General features: G+C 36.0%; 1 protein-coding gene across 17 annotated transcripts in view; it reads left to right on the top strand.

Annotated features, from left to right (window-relative positions):
• The window catches only part of RIMS1 (regulating synaptic membrane exocytosis 1), a 316,106-nt gene that overhangs the window by 275,231 nt on the left and 21,483 nt on the right, over positions 1-19,392 (top strand). The window lies entirely within an intron of this gene.

The following is a 19,392-nucleotide window of genomic DNA, read 5'->3' as shown; positions in this document are numbered from 1 at the left end:
ATATTAATTTTCTTTGATTATTTAACATCTGCAAGAAACAATATACAAATGTCTTTTAGAATATGTGCTGTAGTTACTTTCTGTTGTGATCAATGAAAACTGTTGTCTCTTAGAAGCCTTGTTTACAGGTAGGCCAGGAAATGCAAAGATACATGTCGGTATCAGCAGTGGATAATGGTTTGCTAAGACCAGCTTTTTATGTGCAGGAGATTTCTTTTAGCAGAAGAGTTGAGTGTGAATGTGGAAACTGAAATCTGAGCAAATGAATGGCAGTTATGCAACTTGAATCAGAGGTTGTACCTGTAGTGGCATAAAATATACTTTTAAAAATTACTTTTGTTTTTTAAGTTGAGAGTTAATCTAATACTTTATTTTTTTGTAAGTAATACTGGCAAGTTGGGGTCAGTGATTTCAGATAAATTAGATGACAACGTGATGCTTCATTAGGAGCATAAGCCTTCCAACTCTTTATTGTGACTCCAGAAATCTTAAAAGCTTCATATCAGCATAGCCTCCAGGAACAAAAGCCCATACAGAAAGATTAAAAAGGGAAGAGGAATGTTTTAAAGTCCTTGTCCTGCTCCTGAACCCCAGTGAAGACTTCTGCTTTTGTCTTCATTGGGGGCAGGACCTGACCCTAAGGGTCCTTTCTTACTAAGAGAAGGAAAACAAAGAGGAAAAGCTTCAGCCTACCATGCAATGCACTCATATTTCAGCATTCCTCTCACACAGTCAGGGTATCTAAAATAAGGTAAGTAACAATATTGTTTATTTATGTCATCAAATATTTCCTCCCTCTCCCCTGGTTTTCTTTGATTGCCAGATGAACAGCAGAATTGATCCTTTCACAAGGAAAGCTTGGTCAGTTATAACAAGAAGATTGTTATACTTCTCTACACTACTCATGAATTTTCAGCCAGTATATAATCATGCAGTTGAACCAAATGATAAATGAAACTGGTGTATTTGAAGCCCAGATTAATATTGTGTTGTTCAAGAAAGCACAGTGACTATTCCATGAGACTGGAATATAGATAGTTGTACACAGTAAGATGCTATTTTAGATGTAGCAGAATCAATGGTGTGCTCTGTAAGTATTAAAAAGTGGTGTTGTCATGTAGAAAGGATTTCTACACTGATATTTTAATCCACTTAAAATCTGAGCTGTGACTTCCAAGCATTTCTCAGTATCTTCTATTTAAAGCTCATATTTTCCTAATCTTTGTAGAAAGGTATTATAGCTCTCCAAGTTTAGCTTGGTGTAAATTTCAAAACAATAGGAATTTGGCGAGGAATGGAACTTCTAAAGTTTTCCTGAAACTCAAAGAGCAAATCAAATGTGAAAAACATGATGATGTATTATTCATGATTGTAAACCAGTTCAGAGTCATCTTTACCTTGTCTTGTTTTGACTCAGGCTAAGAGTATTATCTATAGCATAATTAGAGCAAATAAAAATGTGTCACTTTTTGTCAGTCACTAATTTTGAGTTTTGTCAAAAATCAGTGAATTAAATTAATGCATTTTTTTAGAACAATATACACATTAGATTTGATAGATTTTCCAAATGACATTGTTAGAGGCTAAGTGCTCATGTTCTAAATCAGGGACCCACTTCCCTTCCTTCCTATATTATACAAGATGAGAGGAGAAACATAAAAATGTCTATTTCATTTTAATGTGTTGTACAACTTACTAATGTCTCCACTATTGAGAATTATAGAAAATTTCTGTTATGACAATATAATGTATACTGGGTACTTCTTTAAAATTTATTATGTGAAAACTGTTTCTCATAGTCAAGGTCTGAAGTTTTGGAACGGATGTGAAAATTTATGCACCTCCAAAAGTGGTATCAAGTAGGAACTTTTGGGACAGATTATCAGGAACTGGAGGTGTGCTGTTGATGCAGTATATGTATTTTAAAGGAAGTATAAAAATGTAGAAGTAAATGTGTAACCTCCATAGGTTGTTCAGGTTTTATTTCTATGACTTGCATGATTATAAGTAAGGGAAGCATGACAAAGACAATTATTTGTTTCTGAAAACTCAAAATAGAAGATCTGAAATAAAAAGGCAGATTTTTTTGAGAAGTGTAGGTTCCATATTCTTATGGATTGAGTAGATCTGAAATTCTACTTTACTGCTGTCTTCAAAGCCAGTAAAGTTTATTACCATCTCACTTTTTTCACTTGAAGAAATAGTCCAAAAGGGCTGCATTTGACTTTTTGTAGATAAGTCTTCCTTTTAACATACTGCATGGGCTTGATGTTATATAAAAATAGAAGTGGTGTGTATGGAACTGCTGCGAGGTAGCTGTTATTGAAAAGATTTTATTTTCTATTCAGCTGAAAAAGGAGTATGTGTGTGTGAGCCTGTGCATACATGTTTGTGTCTATACATACACACATGGATTTCTTTGCACATATGGAGCAGATCCTTGCATGTTGAAGTTAGAAGGACCAATAATCATTATTTTACACACCCTGTTCAGTGCTTCTGGAAAATATTTATTCAGAATATGTGCCTTATAGATGGTCAGTGAAAGAATTGGTTTCTATTTTTATGTAAATCTGCAATGAAATTATGTATTTTTGCTGAACCTTCCTTTTATGTTTAGGATTTCATAATACTTGTAGTAACTGTTCTGTGAAATCCCTACTTACTATGTATTTGTTCATTGTGCCCACAAATTGGATAGATTAGACAGTTCACCAGAAAAAGCTTTTAATCTTCTGACAATATTCCTAATGAAAATCCAGCTCTTCTTATGTTATCACAGTTACAAAGAAGAAAAGGAAAAGGGAAGAAAAAAGAAGCAAAACTCCCAAAATGACCACAGAAAATTGAAAATAGCTCCAGGCATACATAACCATTTTAGCTGTAATCCAACTTTTCTAGCTTTATCAGCCTTATTTTGGTAAATAAATATAGACATATAAACAGAATAAATATGTAACTGTCAATTTTCTGAATACAGCAAACTAAACTTAAAATCACAGGAAAATTATAGGAAACTAGAGTAGAATAAAAAATCACCATCAGTTGTCTTGATTTTGTGTTGCAACATTATTCCCTTCTACAGAAAATCTTACCTTGTAGTTTCCATATCAACTGAGGCCAGTATTGATCATACCACATTGTAATTTGGGGTTCTAGGTTTGTTTTGAATGAGATGAAAACTTCTGTAATAGGAGGGAAGAATTTTATCACAGAATTTGTACCATATATACAGACATAATAATGCATTTTGAAGTGGATAGAGGCAATGGGGGGTGGGTATCATCAGTAAAATGAGTTCTGGAGAGAAGGAAAGCCTTAATCTCAGATAAAATTAAGTATTCCCATCCCTGGATCCCTCTCAGTTATCCTGGTACATGCAGACATGTGCCTTAAGAAAGCAAAGAATTCTTCCCTTTTTGCTTTCTACCCCCTGGTCAGCAGATAGTGCTTCAGAAAGATCATATTTCTGAAAGATCATCTTTCTTCTTTGTAGAAGCACACTTTTCTTCTCTTTAGGTGCCAACAGTGGCTTGCAACTATTTTGAGACAGATGAGAGTGGAAGAGATGCAGAGAAGGAGAGCTAAGGAGCTTAGAAGAATGGGCAGCATTTCTAGTTTGACATTACACTGATACCAGGTCGATTTTCTAAATGAACATTACCTTGCCATGTTTATGGTGTGAACCACAATGAGATTTTTCTGTGTAAGAACCAAAGCTATTTGCTTTCCATCTTCTGTTGGTGAAGTTCAACATCAACAACCTGAAATGAAGCCCATAGGCATTAATGTTTCAAAGACAGATTACATGCCATGAAGCAGAGCTGAAATCAAGTGTTGTCACAAGGTGAAAACAGAATGAAGAAAAATTCTTTTCACTTACATGTCTTTCTGAAGTGGATACTTGGAGGGAATTGAAGTGTTTGTCTGCTTCCCTCAGGAAGTAACTTGCAACCTGAGCAAAAACACTCTCTTAGAACACATTTCCCAATACAAAAACTAGAATTTCCTGCTGAAGTATATTTTCTGTCATTTTCTGTAATTTGCCCTATAAAGAAGTGGCTTCTGTATTCTTTTGAATTAAGCTCCAGATTCCCAATTTCAGGTAAGATTATATCATCTAAGTGAGGAAATTGTCACTGAGCAGTAAAGTTCTGATAGTTGTGCATCCCACAGTATATCTATGCTCTTTTTGTGAGCTCTCTGCAGCTTAGAGCTCTTCCTCATCCAGTTGATTGCCCCACATTTCATCTTCCAAAACTGGTCCCAAGGTGGCTTTCTCTCATGGTTGCTAAGTTGGATAAGTAAAGATTTAGAAAATAAAACCTCATTCAGTACTCTGTTGATGGAGACTATGATGGTTCACTGGAGATACTTAGTGACTGTTAACAAGCACTCCTATGTTGTGCAAAAAAAACCTTGCTTGGGGAACATGGAAATTTAAGCAAAGCAATGCTTAAATTGAGCCTTCCAGGCTCAGAGTACCTCATTTCAGAGTAGACAATGCCATTAAAAAAAACCAAAACAAAACGAAACAAAACAACTGAACAAACAAATACAAACAATCAAAAACCAAAACCACACATTCCCACCCCCCAATCTGTTAATCTGTTCTTAAGTTTCTCAGTCTTTTTTTGTTTGGAAATGCTGGTAGAACTATTTTTGTGTCCATCCTTGTAGTAATTTTATGGAAAAATGAGGGATTTCCTACCGGTCTAGATGGTATGGACAGAAAAAGCAGATAATAAATAAGAAATAAAATATGCTGGAGGGCAAAGGCCTTTGGCATAAGGATGGTTTGTTTGTTGTCTTTCTTGAGAACATCATTGGTTCTTTGCATAATTCTGTTTCTTTTTTACAAGGGTTTGTGGCAACTTTTTCATGCAGTGGTCAGGCTTTTTTTCTCCTTGACATTTCAAAGTGATTGATTCATTGATTGATTGAATGACAAGGATGCATTTCTAACCATGATTCTTTTACCTCACAACGTGACTATTTTTTTATTACTGTAGTGAAAGAAATTGTGCTTATTTGATAAGAAATAAGTGCTAGACAAAAGATTACAATTACTTTTTTTAGAATTACTTATTTAGAATTCAGTAAATCATCTATTATTATTAGACTGGATAGAAAGCATGGGACTCAGTAAGGAATACTGGATGTCAGGAAGAAACTGGCAAGGAGGGAGGCATCAACTGGATTTATTAAAACAAGCCAGAGAATGTCTGTTAGTTGAATTTAAATACAAAACCCACAGGCACATTTTTTTTGATATTTTATTGAGAGCTAGTGTTTATGTTGCTAGAATATGATGATGAAAGTGATTTAGAAAGTATGTCAGTTCCTGGTAGTCTAGGGGAAGGACCCTTGGGGATGGTCCTGTGCTGGGCCAGGAGGTGGACTCGATGACCCTTGGGTTTCCTTCCAACTCAGCTTATTCTGCGAACATTCTGGGATTCAGTGACAGATGAACTTGAGGGTAGAGTAGTTTTTCTGAGTAGCACTCACTGAATCAAAGAATGTTCGCAGAATAAGCTGAGTGAAAAGCTGTGCCAGTTCAGATTGCAAGTTCATTTCTTTTGGAATGAGTAATGAAAATTTTCAGATGAAAAAAATGCAGAAGAGTTCTTGAATCTGAAGGACAGCACTATCAGAAACTGCTATAATAACAAATGGGTATAAATTGGTTATAAATAAATTTTATATTTGTATCAAAATTACAATAAAGTTTCTAACAGTCAGAACAGAGAGAGAAGTATCTTAAACCTCTCAGAGCATTTAGCACAATAGGGAAAAAGCCTTTTTTTCTTGTTGTTTGTTTCTTATCTAGCATAATACCCTTTTGCTGTTTTCACAAGATTTCTTTTCTGATATTAACTTTTTGTATTGCCATCTCTTGTTCATCCAAGGGGAATGCTACAAGATATCAGATTTTCTAATGGCAGATTCAGAAAATTAGCTTGGAATTCAGAAATAACATGAGAATTAACATCTCACAGCTTTAGAGTTGCCTCACAGGGTTAACCTGCTCTACTGTAGTTCACATGTTGTTCTCTGTTTTCTCAGAGGAGCATTTCCAACTATCTGCTTGTGTTGGGCATTGATTTCTGCAAGAATGCTTCATATTTAGACATGAGCTTCCTTACCTACAGCTATCTCTGTTTTGTTATCTTAAGTCTGTAGGGTTTCAAAATCTTTTTCTTAGCTTTAGACTGTGTGTACTTGAAAAGTAAATTTCAGCAACCTAGCAGAAGTGTGGTGGTCTGTCCTGCAGCTCCCTCATTAGCTTTGCTTGTCTGTTCAGTATTATCTCTGTGACAGTCTTCCCTGTCTGGGTTGTTTTTTTTGCCAGAGCAGCCCCTTAGAGCTTGTTCTGCATAGTTGTGATGATCTATGAGGATAATGGCTCTGTTGCACAAAATGAAGAATGTAGGGAGATTGACATTTAGAAGGATTTATCTTTTCAGCCAATCTAAAAAAGTCTTTGGTGTGCAGCAGGGATGGTCATGGTGCCTTAGGGATGGTGACAGGATCTGGGCTCTGCACCTGACACCCAAGAGGAAAGAGCAACCCTGGTCCCAGAAAAACTCTGAGCTGCTCCTGCACCCAAATATTTCTGCAGCAAGGGGTGGGGAAGAAGAGAAGGGTAATGAGCAAACAGATGAAGAATAATTGAAAAAAAAAGAAAAATACCTGATTATTTTCATAAGAGGAACGCTTTTTTTCTAGTAATGTTACTCAATTCTTTGAAGCTCTTGAGTGAATGTAAGCATGTTCTCTTTTATTTACTGTTGCAGTCTTGCTGAGGAATTCACTACCCTTAATAGAAACACAGTTCAGTTCCAGTTACTCATCTTCCAAAAGATTTCCTAATAAGGGCTAGTATTTTCAAAGTCCCACTGCTCTGTTGAATTAGTGCTACATGTGGTTCTTTTCCTTGTTCCTAAAATGCAAATTGTGACTTCTTCTCCTGTTATGCGGTTGCCTGACTTGTACTCAAAAGTATTGCTCTGCTTTTGTATTTGCAACTTCTCCCTAGATTTTTAAATACAGATATAACTGCAGCAATAACTGTTCTTAGGGCTATTTCCAATATGTTAGTAGCGTGGGGTTTAGGAAAATTTGTAGCTTTCCAAAAGTATAATCTTTATTATGCCTAAACTATGTCATGCATGTCTTGTATAATTTCAAAATATGCCAAATGTATTTAATAAGTGTAGCTTCACTGCTATGTTTACGTTGTATTTTCTCATGAAAAGTCTTAGAAAAAGGCCTACTTAGAGTTCTGACTATATTTAACTGAGCTCTGTTTAAAGAAGATTTTTATTTGCTTTCTTATCTGATTCACACTATGTTCACAAGCTTTACTTTGTGCAACTATAAACACAGAGTTGAAATGTTACCAAAATTATGACAGAAAAAGGAAATAGAGTGGTGCCAAAGGACTACCAAGAGGGAAGAAAATTGTACTATCTTCACATTAAAAATTTCTGTGTAAGTGCCTCTCTTTAAGAGCATGTCAGTCTAAAACTTGTATTTTATTACTTTTCATATGCTTCTTGCCTGATTAGATCCACAGATTCTTGTCTGGAACTTGTAGAGTTTTAGAGTACCTGTAGTCATTCAGAGGAAAAATACTCTTCCTCCAAGGCACAGGAATTCACTCCTTTCTCATGGAAGCATAAAGCCCTCTGTTTAGACTCAGATGACTGAGCTTCATTTTGATAGACCTTTTTTTTTTTTTTACCTTTCAGAAGCAGTCGTTTTCTTATCTAACATAAACCTTGATTCTTTTTTTAAATTTAGATAGTCTGTTCAACACAGTATTTCAGATAAGGCATGATATCTCTAAATCTAGTAGGGCCAAGAAATTCTGTAGTTTGGTAAATTTTAGAAAATAAAACTGACTTTGTAAAAAATCTTGGAGGTTATTTGGTTTGGCGTTGGTTTTTTGGTGTTTTTTGTTGTTGTTGTTGTTTGAATGTTTTTTGGGGGGGAGTTGTGTTTTTTTGTGGGAGTTCTTTTTGTTTCATTTACAGAGCATTTAAAAAAATCATACTTTTGATGATAAGGTATTGGTAGGCTGAGTTTAAAAAAAATGTTCATTTAGTGAATCCAAAGAAGCATTAGATTTAGAGACATTATTTTTATCTTACTAGGACTTTTACATGTGAATGGGGAGATAAGCTTTGAGAGTTTTTTCAGTAAATTTGTTTTGGCTAGGAATAGAACTATTAGCAACAGAATCCAAATAAAAACGAATAAACCTAACCTAGGACAAAAAACTGTTGTTTATGAGAGGTTTTTAAGGAAAATGATAATGATGAGGCTGATGATAATAATAATAAAGCTTGCTGCTTTTACTGCCGTTGATTGTGTTAGTGTATTTATTAAAAAAGCTGTATACGTTTGTATGTCTGCAATACAGCTAATGGCCCTTAGATACTCCAAATTCTGTATATAATAAGTAATGAAATATGCAGAACTCAGTAAAGTTATGGGAAAAATATTCATATAAATTTTTAAAAATATATTAATTTTTGCAAGTTATTAAGGTAGGTGAAAAATTATTTCTGATCTAAAAGCTTATTATTCAATCTTGAAAGGACAAAGTTTAGCTTGAGTATTTCCTAAAATTTGAATAAATATGAATGACAGTTTTAAATAAAATGCTACCAGTGTCAGAGCAGGTATCAGTTCATTAAACATTTCAGTGTTGCTGAATCTTTCTTTTTCTTTAAAAAATTTCAGCTGAAAACTTTCACCTAGCTTTACAGAGCCCTCTTGGTTCATAAACTCTCCAGCAGGAGCTTTGCATATGGATAGGAAAGAGTGTGAGCACACCTGAGGCACACTCCTAGAAGCATTTTTTCAGTACTTTTCAGTTATAAAGAAGGGAGGTTGGGTTCAGCTGGCTGAGAACCAGCTACAGCAGCATTGCAGGACACGAGTGGACAGAGATAAACAAGGACAGGCACTGGCCTTGCACCCACAGGCATCAGTCAGGCAGTGTTTCTGCCCCCAGGGCTATTGGCCAGTCCAATGCTGACTTTGTTTCCAAGAAGAGAAGGAACAGCAGTTTAATGTAAACTGTGTGACAAAGGTATTAGATCTCTGATTGTATAACTTTTATTACCCAGAGTACTCTTCGTACTTTAGATAGCATATAAATTAAATTAACATAAGTAATAACCACTTTGGCAAGTCTTATTATACAACAAAGATAGAAGAGATGAAAACAAGCACCTCATATTACTTGCTAGTCCAAACTTGCTTCCTAACAACCAGTCTGACACACAAAGAGAAGGGAAAAGGGGAATTGAGGCGCCCAATTCATTTCTTCTTCTTCTTCAGTACAAAGTCTGGCTCTTCAGTGGCGTCTGCTGCACTTCATGCATAAACGTGGCTGATGAGCAGTGGCTTTTGTCCCCTGGAAATATCTGCTCCCTATGCTTGGGAGTGGCTTTCACCAAAACATGCCAGAAGTGATTGCTTTCTCAGCAAATCAGTCAGAATCTAGTGAGAATTTTACAGGTTCATATTTGAATAGATCCTTTTATTTCTATGCTGTCTTTTCCTTTGTACATGTACCAGTATTTAAAGTATTAAAATTAAATTTTGAGTGATTTTTGACCACTCTGTTTTAGCCAGGTTATTACATGTTAAATTTGCTTCAAATTTCCAATAAAAGACAAAGAAAAAAAACAATCCCAGAAAGTCAGAGATGATGGGACCTCTACAGCTGGCATATTGTCAAAGCACAAATATTTTTTTCTATCAACTGTGGCATATTTTTTACCATTTTCATTAGGCTTTTGAATGTTCTGCCAGCTTTTCTTTATTTTGATAAGTTGTTTTTAGAAGTGATTTCCATATAACTTCCAAAAGGTCCAGTAGTGCAAAGTGATGTTTGTTTATATCTGTATTGATTTCTCTGGTGGTGTTAGGTGCTAAGTATGTCTGTTATTTGGTATAACTTACTCTGAGTACAGCATAAAAATACTGTGCAGTGCTGAAGTTGAATTGCTGTTTACTTTTGTACAAACCTCAGTACAGTTACTTAGACCTCAGTATGTGTAGCCTCTGTGTATCCTCAGGTCTGTCTCAGCTTGCTTAAATTTACTGAAATTGGACAATTTGTTTAGATTTTCAGACTGAAGTCTACAAATATTTAACTGCAGTGCATAGAATTAAGACACTCAAAAAGCTAAAAGATTAAACTACAGTATTTGTTCAATGAACTCTTGTGTTTTATATCCTCAAAGTTACCTTGAGAATTGCTTTGAAATTACTTAATATTTATAGACATACTTGGTGCTCACAGATAGACACATATAGTTTACTTCTTTTACCCATACAGCCATTTTTCATATTGCAAAAATTCAGTTTCTGGTGTCTAATCACTTCAAAAGGTACACTTTACCAGGAATCTTAGAAATGAGATGTTTTAATTCTCAGAAGTTCTAGATGTCTGGCCATCCTAAAGAAATTCTCTGTGTGATGGAAGCTTGCCTCTGCTTCAGGTTGTGCCAGGTCAGTGCTAAGCCCAGAGGAGGCAGTTGTCTTTCTGCTTTAATTCTGTGATCTGTGAAGCACAGGAGTTTCATGGTTAGATAAGATAGGGTGGGTGCCCAAAACAGTTCCTGCCTTTGAAGCTTGGGTTAACTGGGTACCTTTGATTTTATGTGCTGCTTGGAAAGTATCACTGTGAAACACTACTAAAAGTCTGGGGGGGTGGGGGTGGTGGTGCTGGTGTGTTAATAGTGAATTTTGTGTCTTTGGGAAAAGAATCAGTGTCTTGGGAATACATTTATTTGTGATGACTTCTCTGGTTTCAGAACAGAACTTGTCAGATTGACAAATTGTCTTAACACAGGTGTGTGCAAATGGATTTCCTGTTTACAGAGCATGTTAAAATATCCAAAAGCTCTCCCAGGCAGGAATATCAGGGTTGCTGTTTTCATTACTTTTGCTTTCACATGGCTCTTGGTGGCTTTATTTATAGTTCTACCATTTGATTAGATATGGGGGTGTAAAGTGTTTTCTCTCAGAGCATAGCTAGACTTACACACTGAATTAATTAGGGATAGATGTGACCTAGGATTTTTGTGTAAAAGTAGATAGGTTTGACCCATTGCTCTGTCTTTAAAAGTTATTCTATTAATGATCTTCTGTCTGAGCAGCTCTTTTCTAGAGTTCATGGTCAGGGCAGGGTGAGGAGATTTCTTTGACAAGGCTCATCTGCTTTCTTCAGTCTGGACTCCAGACATTAACTGGGAAAGATGTTCAAGGGGCATAGAAAAAAACCTCCAGGTTTTATACTGGTAGGGTTGATTTGCTTTTTGCATAATTAAAGTTGTCCATTGAAGTAGTATTTATTGCTGGAAAATAAATAATTCACCAGGAAAACATTTTGAGGGAATCAGTTAGAGGCATACCACGTTAGGGACCAGGTTCTTCTGCCTAGGTAGGATACTCCACTGCACTGTGAAGGGGTCACTTCAGAAAGGTCTCACACAGGATCCAACCTAGTAACCAAACCCTGTCTCCAGAGTCTCAGTAATGGTCCTTCTGAGGCACAGCCACCCCAAGATCTGCGTTTGGAAGAACTGAGTTGCATTTGTATTGTGCTTACTTTTCCTCAGATGTTGAAAAACTCACAGCTCTGAGTACATATCACAGCAAAAGAGCTAGCATGTGTTGGAACATTTCTAGCATGTGTTGGAACAGGAAACAATATATTTATACAGGGATTATAGTCACAGATCAGGAATTAGCTCACAGGAGTTGAACCTTTGTCATTGACTGGGGAATCCAGGAGAAAAAGTTACTGAGAAGATGGTGGAGAAAATGTGATGAGTTTGAGTAGCAGTTTACAGTTTTTTTTGACAGCATTTACATAGTTGCAAATTGGTTTTAGTTACAGTTGGATTTGTTCTTGCACAAGAAGTATTTTTATGCTCCATGGCTGCATATAGGCCTTTACCCTATAGTCTGCTTCATGGAGATAGCTATGTTTATAGCCCACTCGGGAACAATGTCAAGAAATTTGATGGAATCCCCTTTTGGCCAAGGTGCACACTCTCCCAGTCTGCCTCACAATAGTTTCTGGTCCAAAGTTTGCCCATGGCCAAAATCCCAGGAGAGTGACTTTTCCCAGTAATCACCTTTAGATTGTAGCAGGCTACCACAATGCCATTTAAAGTTTCGTGATTTGAGCCGGGGGACACTCTGTAAAGGGCAAAAAGCTTCTCTCCAGTCCTAGTCTTTGTGATCCAGAGACAATTTTTTCTGTGCAAATGCTGGTGACTGAATATTTGACATAATGTATTGTTTAATTTTAAAAATAAATTTTTAATTTAAAAAATAACAAATGCAATGTTGCCTCTAGAAAGACATGAGCACAAATCTTTCAGCCAGTAATTCCCACTGCTTAGCTCTTCAAGGAATCCCATGAGTCCATCTCTCTCAGATTGTGTTTTTCTGAATAGACCTACGTGGTACAGCTGTACTTCAGGAGCTAAGAGGGACTGTGGGATATAGAACATGAACCCTGACCCTGACAACTAGAAAGGCACCATGTTTCAAAGAAGTGGGCCAAGAATTGCAATCGGAAAGGGTGGGAGTAGTCCAAACAAGTATAGGTGTCCACAACATAGCTGTCAGTTCATCACTTCAAGCTTGCTTTCTAGGCAGCAGAAAGAAATGTTCACTTCCATGTGTGGCTTAACCATCCTCAAGTAAATGTCTGAAATAGTAAAAGCTAAGTGCCCCCTAAAATGTCTGGTTTTCTGTATGTGTTCTTAAAGGAGTCTGACATGACTAGCTCCAGTGCAACATCTATAAACACTTGAAATTTAGTGAGCTGAGTCTTACTTGGCCTGTGCCCAGTCCCCTTTATTTCTGCTCCCAGCCCTTTCCTTGGTCCCCTTAGAAACAAGAGCTTTCAGCTGCCCCAGTCCTTCATGTCCTGTAGCTGAATCCTGCAAGCTTTCCTGTTGCCTGTCTTGCATGGAGGAGAGGCACAGGGCAGAGTTGCTTGGATAGAGGAGGTCTTACTTAAAAAATAACCACCTCTGGGCCACACGAAATAGCCACATGCTTGTTCTTGCTGCTCTACATGCAGTAAGCAAACTGTGTCAGAGTACCAGGATTGAACCTGATGAGTGATAGCTGGGTGATAGCTAAGTTCAAATTACAAATGCAGGAGTGCCTTTGGCACACTTATTTTCCATAGTTACAACTGTCTTAAGATTTCTGATTCTATTTTTTTAAATTTTGCTGAGATGCTGTGACACTCTACCTCATAAGTGGTTTCTCTCATTTGCTCTGCTGATTGCTCAGCACCCATAAGATGTAAAGCCAGCTTTCTAAGATTCTGTGTGAATGCTAGACTCTGTGTGAATGCTAATCAAGAGGCACAGTTGTGTGTGTGTCTGTGTCGTATTTTTCTATTAATTGTTTGCACAAAAGGAACCATTAATATGTTTATGTTAAAGAAGGTGAGGTTGTCAGCCTCAGAAGTAGTGCCATGAAAAATCTTTTAGAAGCGCATTGGTTAATTGTTTTAAATGTAATCAAGTGTCTGGTGATCTCCTTAAATATCTTACCTCTTTTGATGAGCAAATGTCATCATTAAAACTAATACTATGTAATTGCTATGAATCTTTCCAGTCAAAACAAAAACTGAATAGATGGAAATGTGTAGATGTAAATGACACAGTGAATTGTAAATTTCTTGTAACTTGAATTAGTTGTGCTCTCAGCACAACTGTCATGATCCAAGCCTTTCATACATTGTCATCAGTCAAGTAGAATATGTAATAACAGCACCTGTATTACAATGTTTATGATGAAAGTATAAGTACTTTAATAATTTTTTGTGTACCATTAATAAATTACTTTTTTCTAGGATATGGAATCGCCAGTTTTTGCATGCTGGGAATATAATTATGCTCTTAGTCTTGAAAGGGCAACTGGGGAGCACAGCAAGCTGAAATGTGCTGTCACTCTCCCAGTGCTGCCCTGTGCCTGGTGCCGGTACACTGAGCAGTAAATATGTTCTCTTAGTCTTACCTGGGGGTTGTGTGCCAATGCTTTTGTCAATACTATGCTTTCTTAGTATTGTTTGAATGCTACTTTTTGCTTATAGTTGCAAACAGTCTGTTGCTAAAAGAGCAATCAGTATTTGGACAGCCTGAAGTTTAGTTGAGTTAAAAGTGAGGAAGAGAATCAGGAAGGCAAATCAAATGTCCAGCTGGATCAGTGGTTGATCCCATAAGGGAGGCTGAATGATGACAGAGGAGACTGAGAGGGAATCTCATCAATGCATTTGAATATCTCAAAGATGGGTGTCAAGCAAGGAGTAACAGCCATAAACTAAAACATAAGGAGACCCACCTCAGCGTGAGGAAGAACTTGTTCACACTGAGGGTGGCAGAGCACTGGCACAGGCTGCCCAGGGAAGTTGTAGAGTCTCCCTATCTGGAAGCATTTAAAACCCACCTGGAGATGTTTCTGTGTAACCTGCTCTAGGTGACCCTGCCATGGCAGGGGGTTTGGTCTGGATGATCTCCAGAGGTATCTTCCAACCCCGACCATTCTGTGATTCTGTGATACCAATTTAGGGTGACAGATGTGACATCTCCTGACTTTCTTCTCATGTTTTACCTTTATCTGTGTTCATATGGTGCCCATGACTACAATATTGACAGTACTTATGACAGAAGCCATATGCCATAGAGAAGTAGAATAATCAGTTTTTGTTAAAAGAACTATGTATGAAATGAAGTTGCAAAACTGAGAAGTGAACATTGATGCTTTGCATTGTAACATTCTTTTTCCACTTAAAGAGCTTCCCACAGGCATGCCAGTCAACATGTTAGCTGCACAGGTAGTTTCTCTTTGTGCATAAAAATGGTCTCTTTGTTGGTGGGATATGCTTATTTTTAAGAAATCATCTTGAGAGTTTGATGCTTAAAAATCCCATTGATTTCAAGGCTTAAGAATTTAGCAGCCCGGTAAGACTGTTCTGTAGAATAAATGGATGATCTTTTGCAGATTTTTTTTTCTGTTGTTCAAAGTTTTCTGTTCTCTTAGAGTTGTAGTAGGAGTATAGCAGTCATTTTGCAATCCTGACTGGAGCAAGAACTGCTATGGCTACTATTTAAATATGTACTGTTGGACTTTGTAGTGCAATTTATTTTATGTGCTCTTAATTTATGTTCTGAATTTTATAGTTCATGTCAGACCTCTTTAGTAGTAGTGATGGTTCTTTGTTCTTTGCATTGTTGGCAGCCATAGACCTTAAAGCTTTTTACAAAGGAACGGTAAGTGCCATTGTCCCCTTTTATTGAGGAGGAAACTTCAGGTACTGCAAGTGATCCACTGAAAATCCCACAGTCTGCAGGAGAGCTAAGACTTCCTAAAAAGTTTACAGCTTTAACTGCGAGATTAAAAGATATTTGTAACTGTTTGACAGTAACATAGTGTGCATGTATGTGTGTAACCACTTGTGTGTAATCTTTACACAGGGGTATTGCTTTAAGGAAAGAGTCTGTGGGACATTAAATTTCCATACATTAAAATGCATCTATATATCACTTACATATTAAACATGTTTAATAATGTTTATAGTATAAACCAGAAGAATTTTAGCTTTCTTGAAATTGGGATCGTTGGCTGAAAGCAATATAATGTTTGATGACCAAACATGCTAAAGTAGGACTCAGCTCTGTGCTGCTGGGGTATAATGTGGGCTGGCTTCATTTCTTCATTTCTTGTGTTCTGCCAGTAAGGGTGTTTGTTTGGGGGATTTTAATTAATTACTCTTTAGAGTAAGGTGTGAAGGTTTAAGGGTAAATACCACAGATCACTCCCTGCAGTGTAAAGTTAGCTAAATGAGCAAGTAGCAGTACCTGGTTAGTTGATGTTTTTTAGTGATATAGAAACTATGTTGACCACAAGCTGAGTCAGGACCTGACTGTAAGAAGATTCCTAAAGTCTTTTAAGCTGGGAACTCAGTTGAACTATGAAGAAATGCGTAGAATATGTGAACAGCTCATTAATTAAAACAGATTCATCCATCACTGAGTTGCCTTGCAAATGTATATGTTTATACTCACATCCTCTTGACTGTTCTTTTAGCTCATGTTTTGTTCTTCAGAACATAGCATGGTGACATTTGTTATCCTTGATGGCACAGTGCTGAACTCTCTGTAACAAGTTGTTTTCATTACAATTTTTAGGGTTTTTTTACCAAAATAAGAATTATCACTGTCAAAATGATCCTTACAAAATACCTGAAAATACTGTGGTTACCTGTCTTGCTGAATAGTAAGTGGTATGATAAGAGATCACTTAAGTGTATACAAGATGTTCTTCTACACTTTGTAATTCTGAAGAAAAGCAGACCAGAATTTCACCATGATTCTGGGTTGGTGCTTTATTTTTCATTGTGTTGTTGGGATGAATAGAACAGAACATAATATAAACTCACGGATTGAGAGTTGTATTAAAAACATAAGACTTTTTAATATAAATCATATCCTAGTAGCAAATATTTCAAATTTTCAAGCACCATTGTGCTGGAACAGGAGTTTATAGGCAAGTTAACTTTGGTTTCTAAAATGTTTTGTTTTCCTCACAGTTGAAACAAATAATGTCACATGACAAAGTATTGGAATTTTCTTCAAATATGATGTATTAAGTATCCTCGTGATGGTGAGGTCCAGTCCTGTGTATGCTTCTTGGGGAATAGCCCCATGGAGATCTACGCATGATGAACTTGGACTTGGTGAAAACTCTGCATGTTCTTGTGAATGACAGAAAAATGCATAGAAAAGTTAAGGCCTTTGAAAAAGTTTTGGTCTTCATTGGGCATCTTCCTCTTTCCCAATGTGGCATTACACAGAGTGCAGTCTTCAGAGAAAGACTGCCCCTGGGCAAGGGTTAGAAAAATTGATTTTGCTTAAACATTTCAATGGAAAAAAACATAAATTATTCTAAGAATTTTTCTGACTATATATTGGAAGATCTTGACTTGAGAGAAATGCTTTCAATTTTCCACTAGAATATGTTCTTGTAAAAAATTAAATACATCTATTAGAAGCTGAGGAAAATAGGAGATATCATGAACAAAAATAATATTTTGAAAAGAGTATGCAATCAGGCACATTGTATGAAAGGATTATTAAGTAAAAAAATTTTAAGATTTGAGTCATTTTTCAGTTACATTGGCTCCTGTTACCACTGAAATGCAGATTAAAACTCATTTCAAAAGAAAGTTCAGATTGTGTTCATTACATATCTTCAGTGCTATGTCACTAACAGATAGGGTAAATCTTGTTATTGCAGACTCTTTTTCAAAAATACTATTTTTCTAATAGCTGACATACTAGTTTTGATATTTTTCATAGCCTTAAGATGGGATGTTTAATAACATATAATTATGGTGATATAAAGACTGGAAAATAGTTATTAAAATATCTATGTATGATATTTAAGTTTATTCAAACTCACTTTTACATTGTTCTTATTCTGGCGGTAGCTATTTCTTTTAATTTATCAAGGAGCTTCACAAAATTTCTGTTTTATGATATTTGCATGCTCTTGATGTCATCTTTCATTGTGATTTTATTAGAAGTTAGCTACCAATTAGATAATTGTATTATGTCCTATCAGACCTTACTTAGTCAGGAAGATAGTAATTCCAGCTTTATATAAAAAAGCCAGGCTTTATGCACTTTTTATTACTTGTTGTTTTATCTCAAATCTTCTTTCATATTAGATTTTGTTGTACCCATGGAGTTTCAAAGTCTGACCTATTATAGAGAGTATAACAACAAAACAGCATGTTTCCTTAAATAGTATTTCCTAATTATAAAGCAAGACTGTGCTCTGATCTTAGACTTTACCTTATGTGATTTTGATTTATTGTGTACATAGGAATCTTTTTTTTCTGTGCATATATTATGTTTAATACTTACTTTGAGAGCATCTTACCTGTGTGGAATTTATGTGTCTTACTTTTCCCTGCTATTTAATTGGCCATTGCTATTTTTATACCAACCTGTACTTAACAGCGTCTACTCTCTCACACTTAAAACACACCCAAGAAGAACCACTCTCATTAATGACCACAATAATCCTAGGCAGCAAATAGAGGTTTATCTCTTGGTTCCAAGAAAAAACACTATCTGAAATAATTTGTGTAATAGAGATAATAAGAGATTAGTGCATCTGTTCCAAAGAGCCTGACCTTCAAACCATTAGCTCTGCAAGATTCAAGCACCATGGTGTAATCCTGCTATGAAAGGCAAGTTTGTTTTACTTTTGTATTTTATGATCTTCATCCATGAGCTAATATATATGGAAATCCCTGGAAAGATGTAGTACTACTTGGCTTGAGTAGTAGAGTCTAAAGTTACTGTAAAAGGCAGGTTTCTGTTTAACCAACAGTAAGCCTAGAACCATGAAAATGAGGTTTGTTAATTGTATTTTGATTTTGTGCTGTGTACTCTGGGGAGCCATCTTTTTCTCTGCTATCCAAAAGTATATTCAGAATTCGAAATCTGTGAGTCATACTGGCTGATTGATTATTGCAGATTTTCATGTTTATTATTATGATGTGGATTTGAAAATTTCCCTTTGTACAGAGCTGTGCAATTTTCTGCTGTCCTTTCTCATTTTCTTTGGTGCCAATGCTGATGTGCAAGTTTTATTTTCCAGTTTATCATTAAATGGTTGTTATTTCTTATAGCTGTGATAGGTTTGTTTGTGCTCTCTATATCAATACAGCAGGAAAATTTAATGCTCAATCATAGCGTCTGCTTTTGAGTAATACACAGGGAAGAAAATGGCCTGTTAAATAGTCCAGAAGTAGTGAAATTAGCTTTGTATTGTATTTTTTTTATTAGCATACATGGAACAACATTTCTGGAATTTATATTTGTTCAAGAGAAGTGCCTTTGATTCTTAAACTTACTGGTATTCATGCACAGTTGCATTAAAATATGTCTTTCATATAATGCTCTGTTTTAGTTGGCACAGCAGTTTGGAAGTGCTTTCACTTCAGAATTATCTAGAAGTTTGGGTTTTTTTCTGTAGAGATAGGCTGTATTAGCACCACTCTTTTTCCCCCCATCTCATTCTGCCTTGTATTTGAAAGGGCTTTAAAATTTTGTAAATGCTCACTCTCTGCTTCTATTCATTGGCTGTAATTCAGATACTCTCAAATATTATTTTATTATATATATGGCTAATTCTCCATTGTGCTTATATTTCTCTTAGCTTTTTATCATGTTTGTAACAGATTATTTACAGAATAAAACTATTAAAAAACAATTAAAAAATCTTACTTTGTAGTAAAAATTTAGTGTCATTTACCAGGGA

The sequence above is a fragment of the Camarhynchus parvulus genome, chromosome 3, assembly GCF_901933205.1.
Source record: "Camarhynchus parvulus chromosome 3, STF_HiC, whole genome shotgun sequence".
Lineage (NCBI taxonomy): Eukaryota > Metazoa > Chordata > Aves > Passeriformes > Thraupidae > Camarhynchus > Camarhynchus parvulus.
This window is presented reverse-complemented; position numbering and strand designations above follow the sequence as displayed.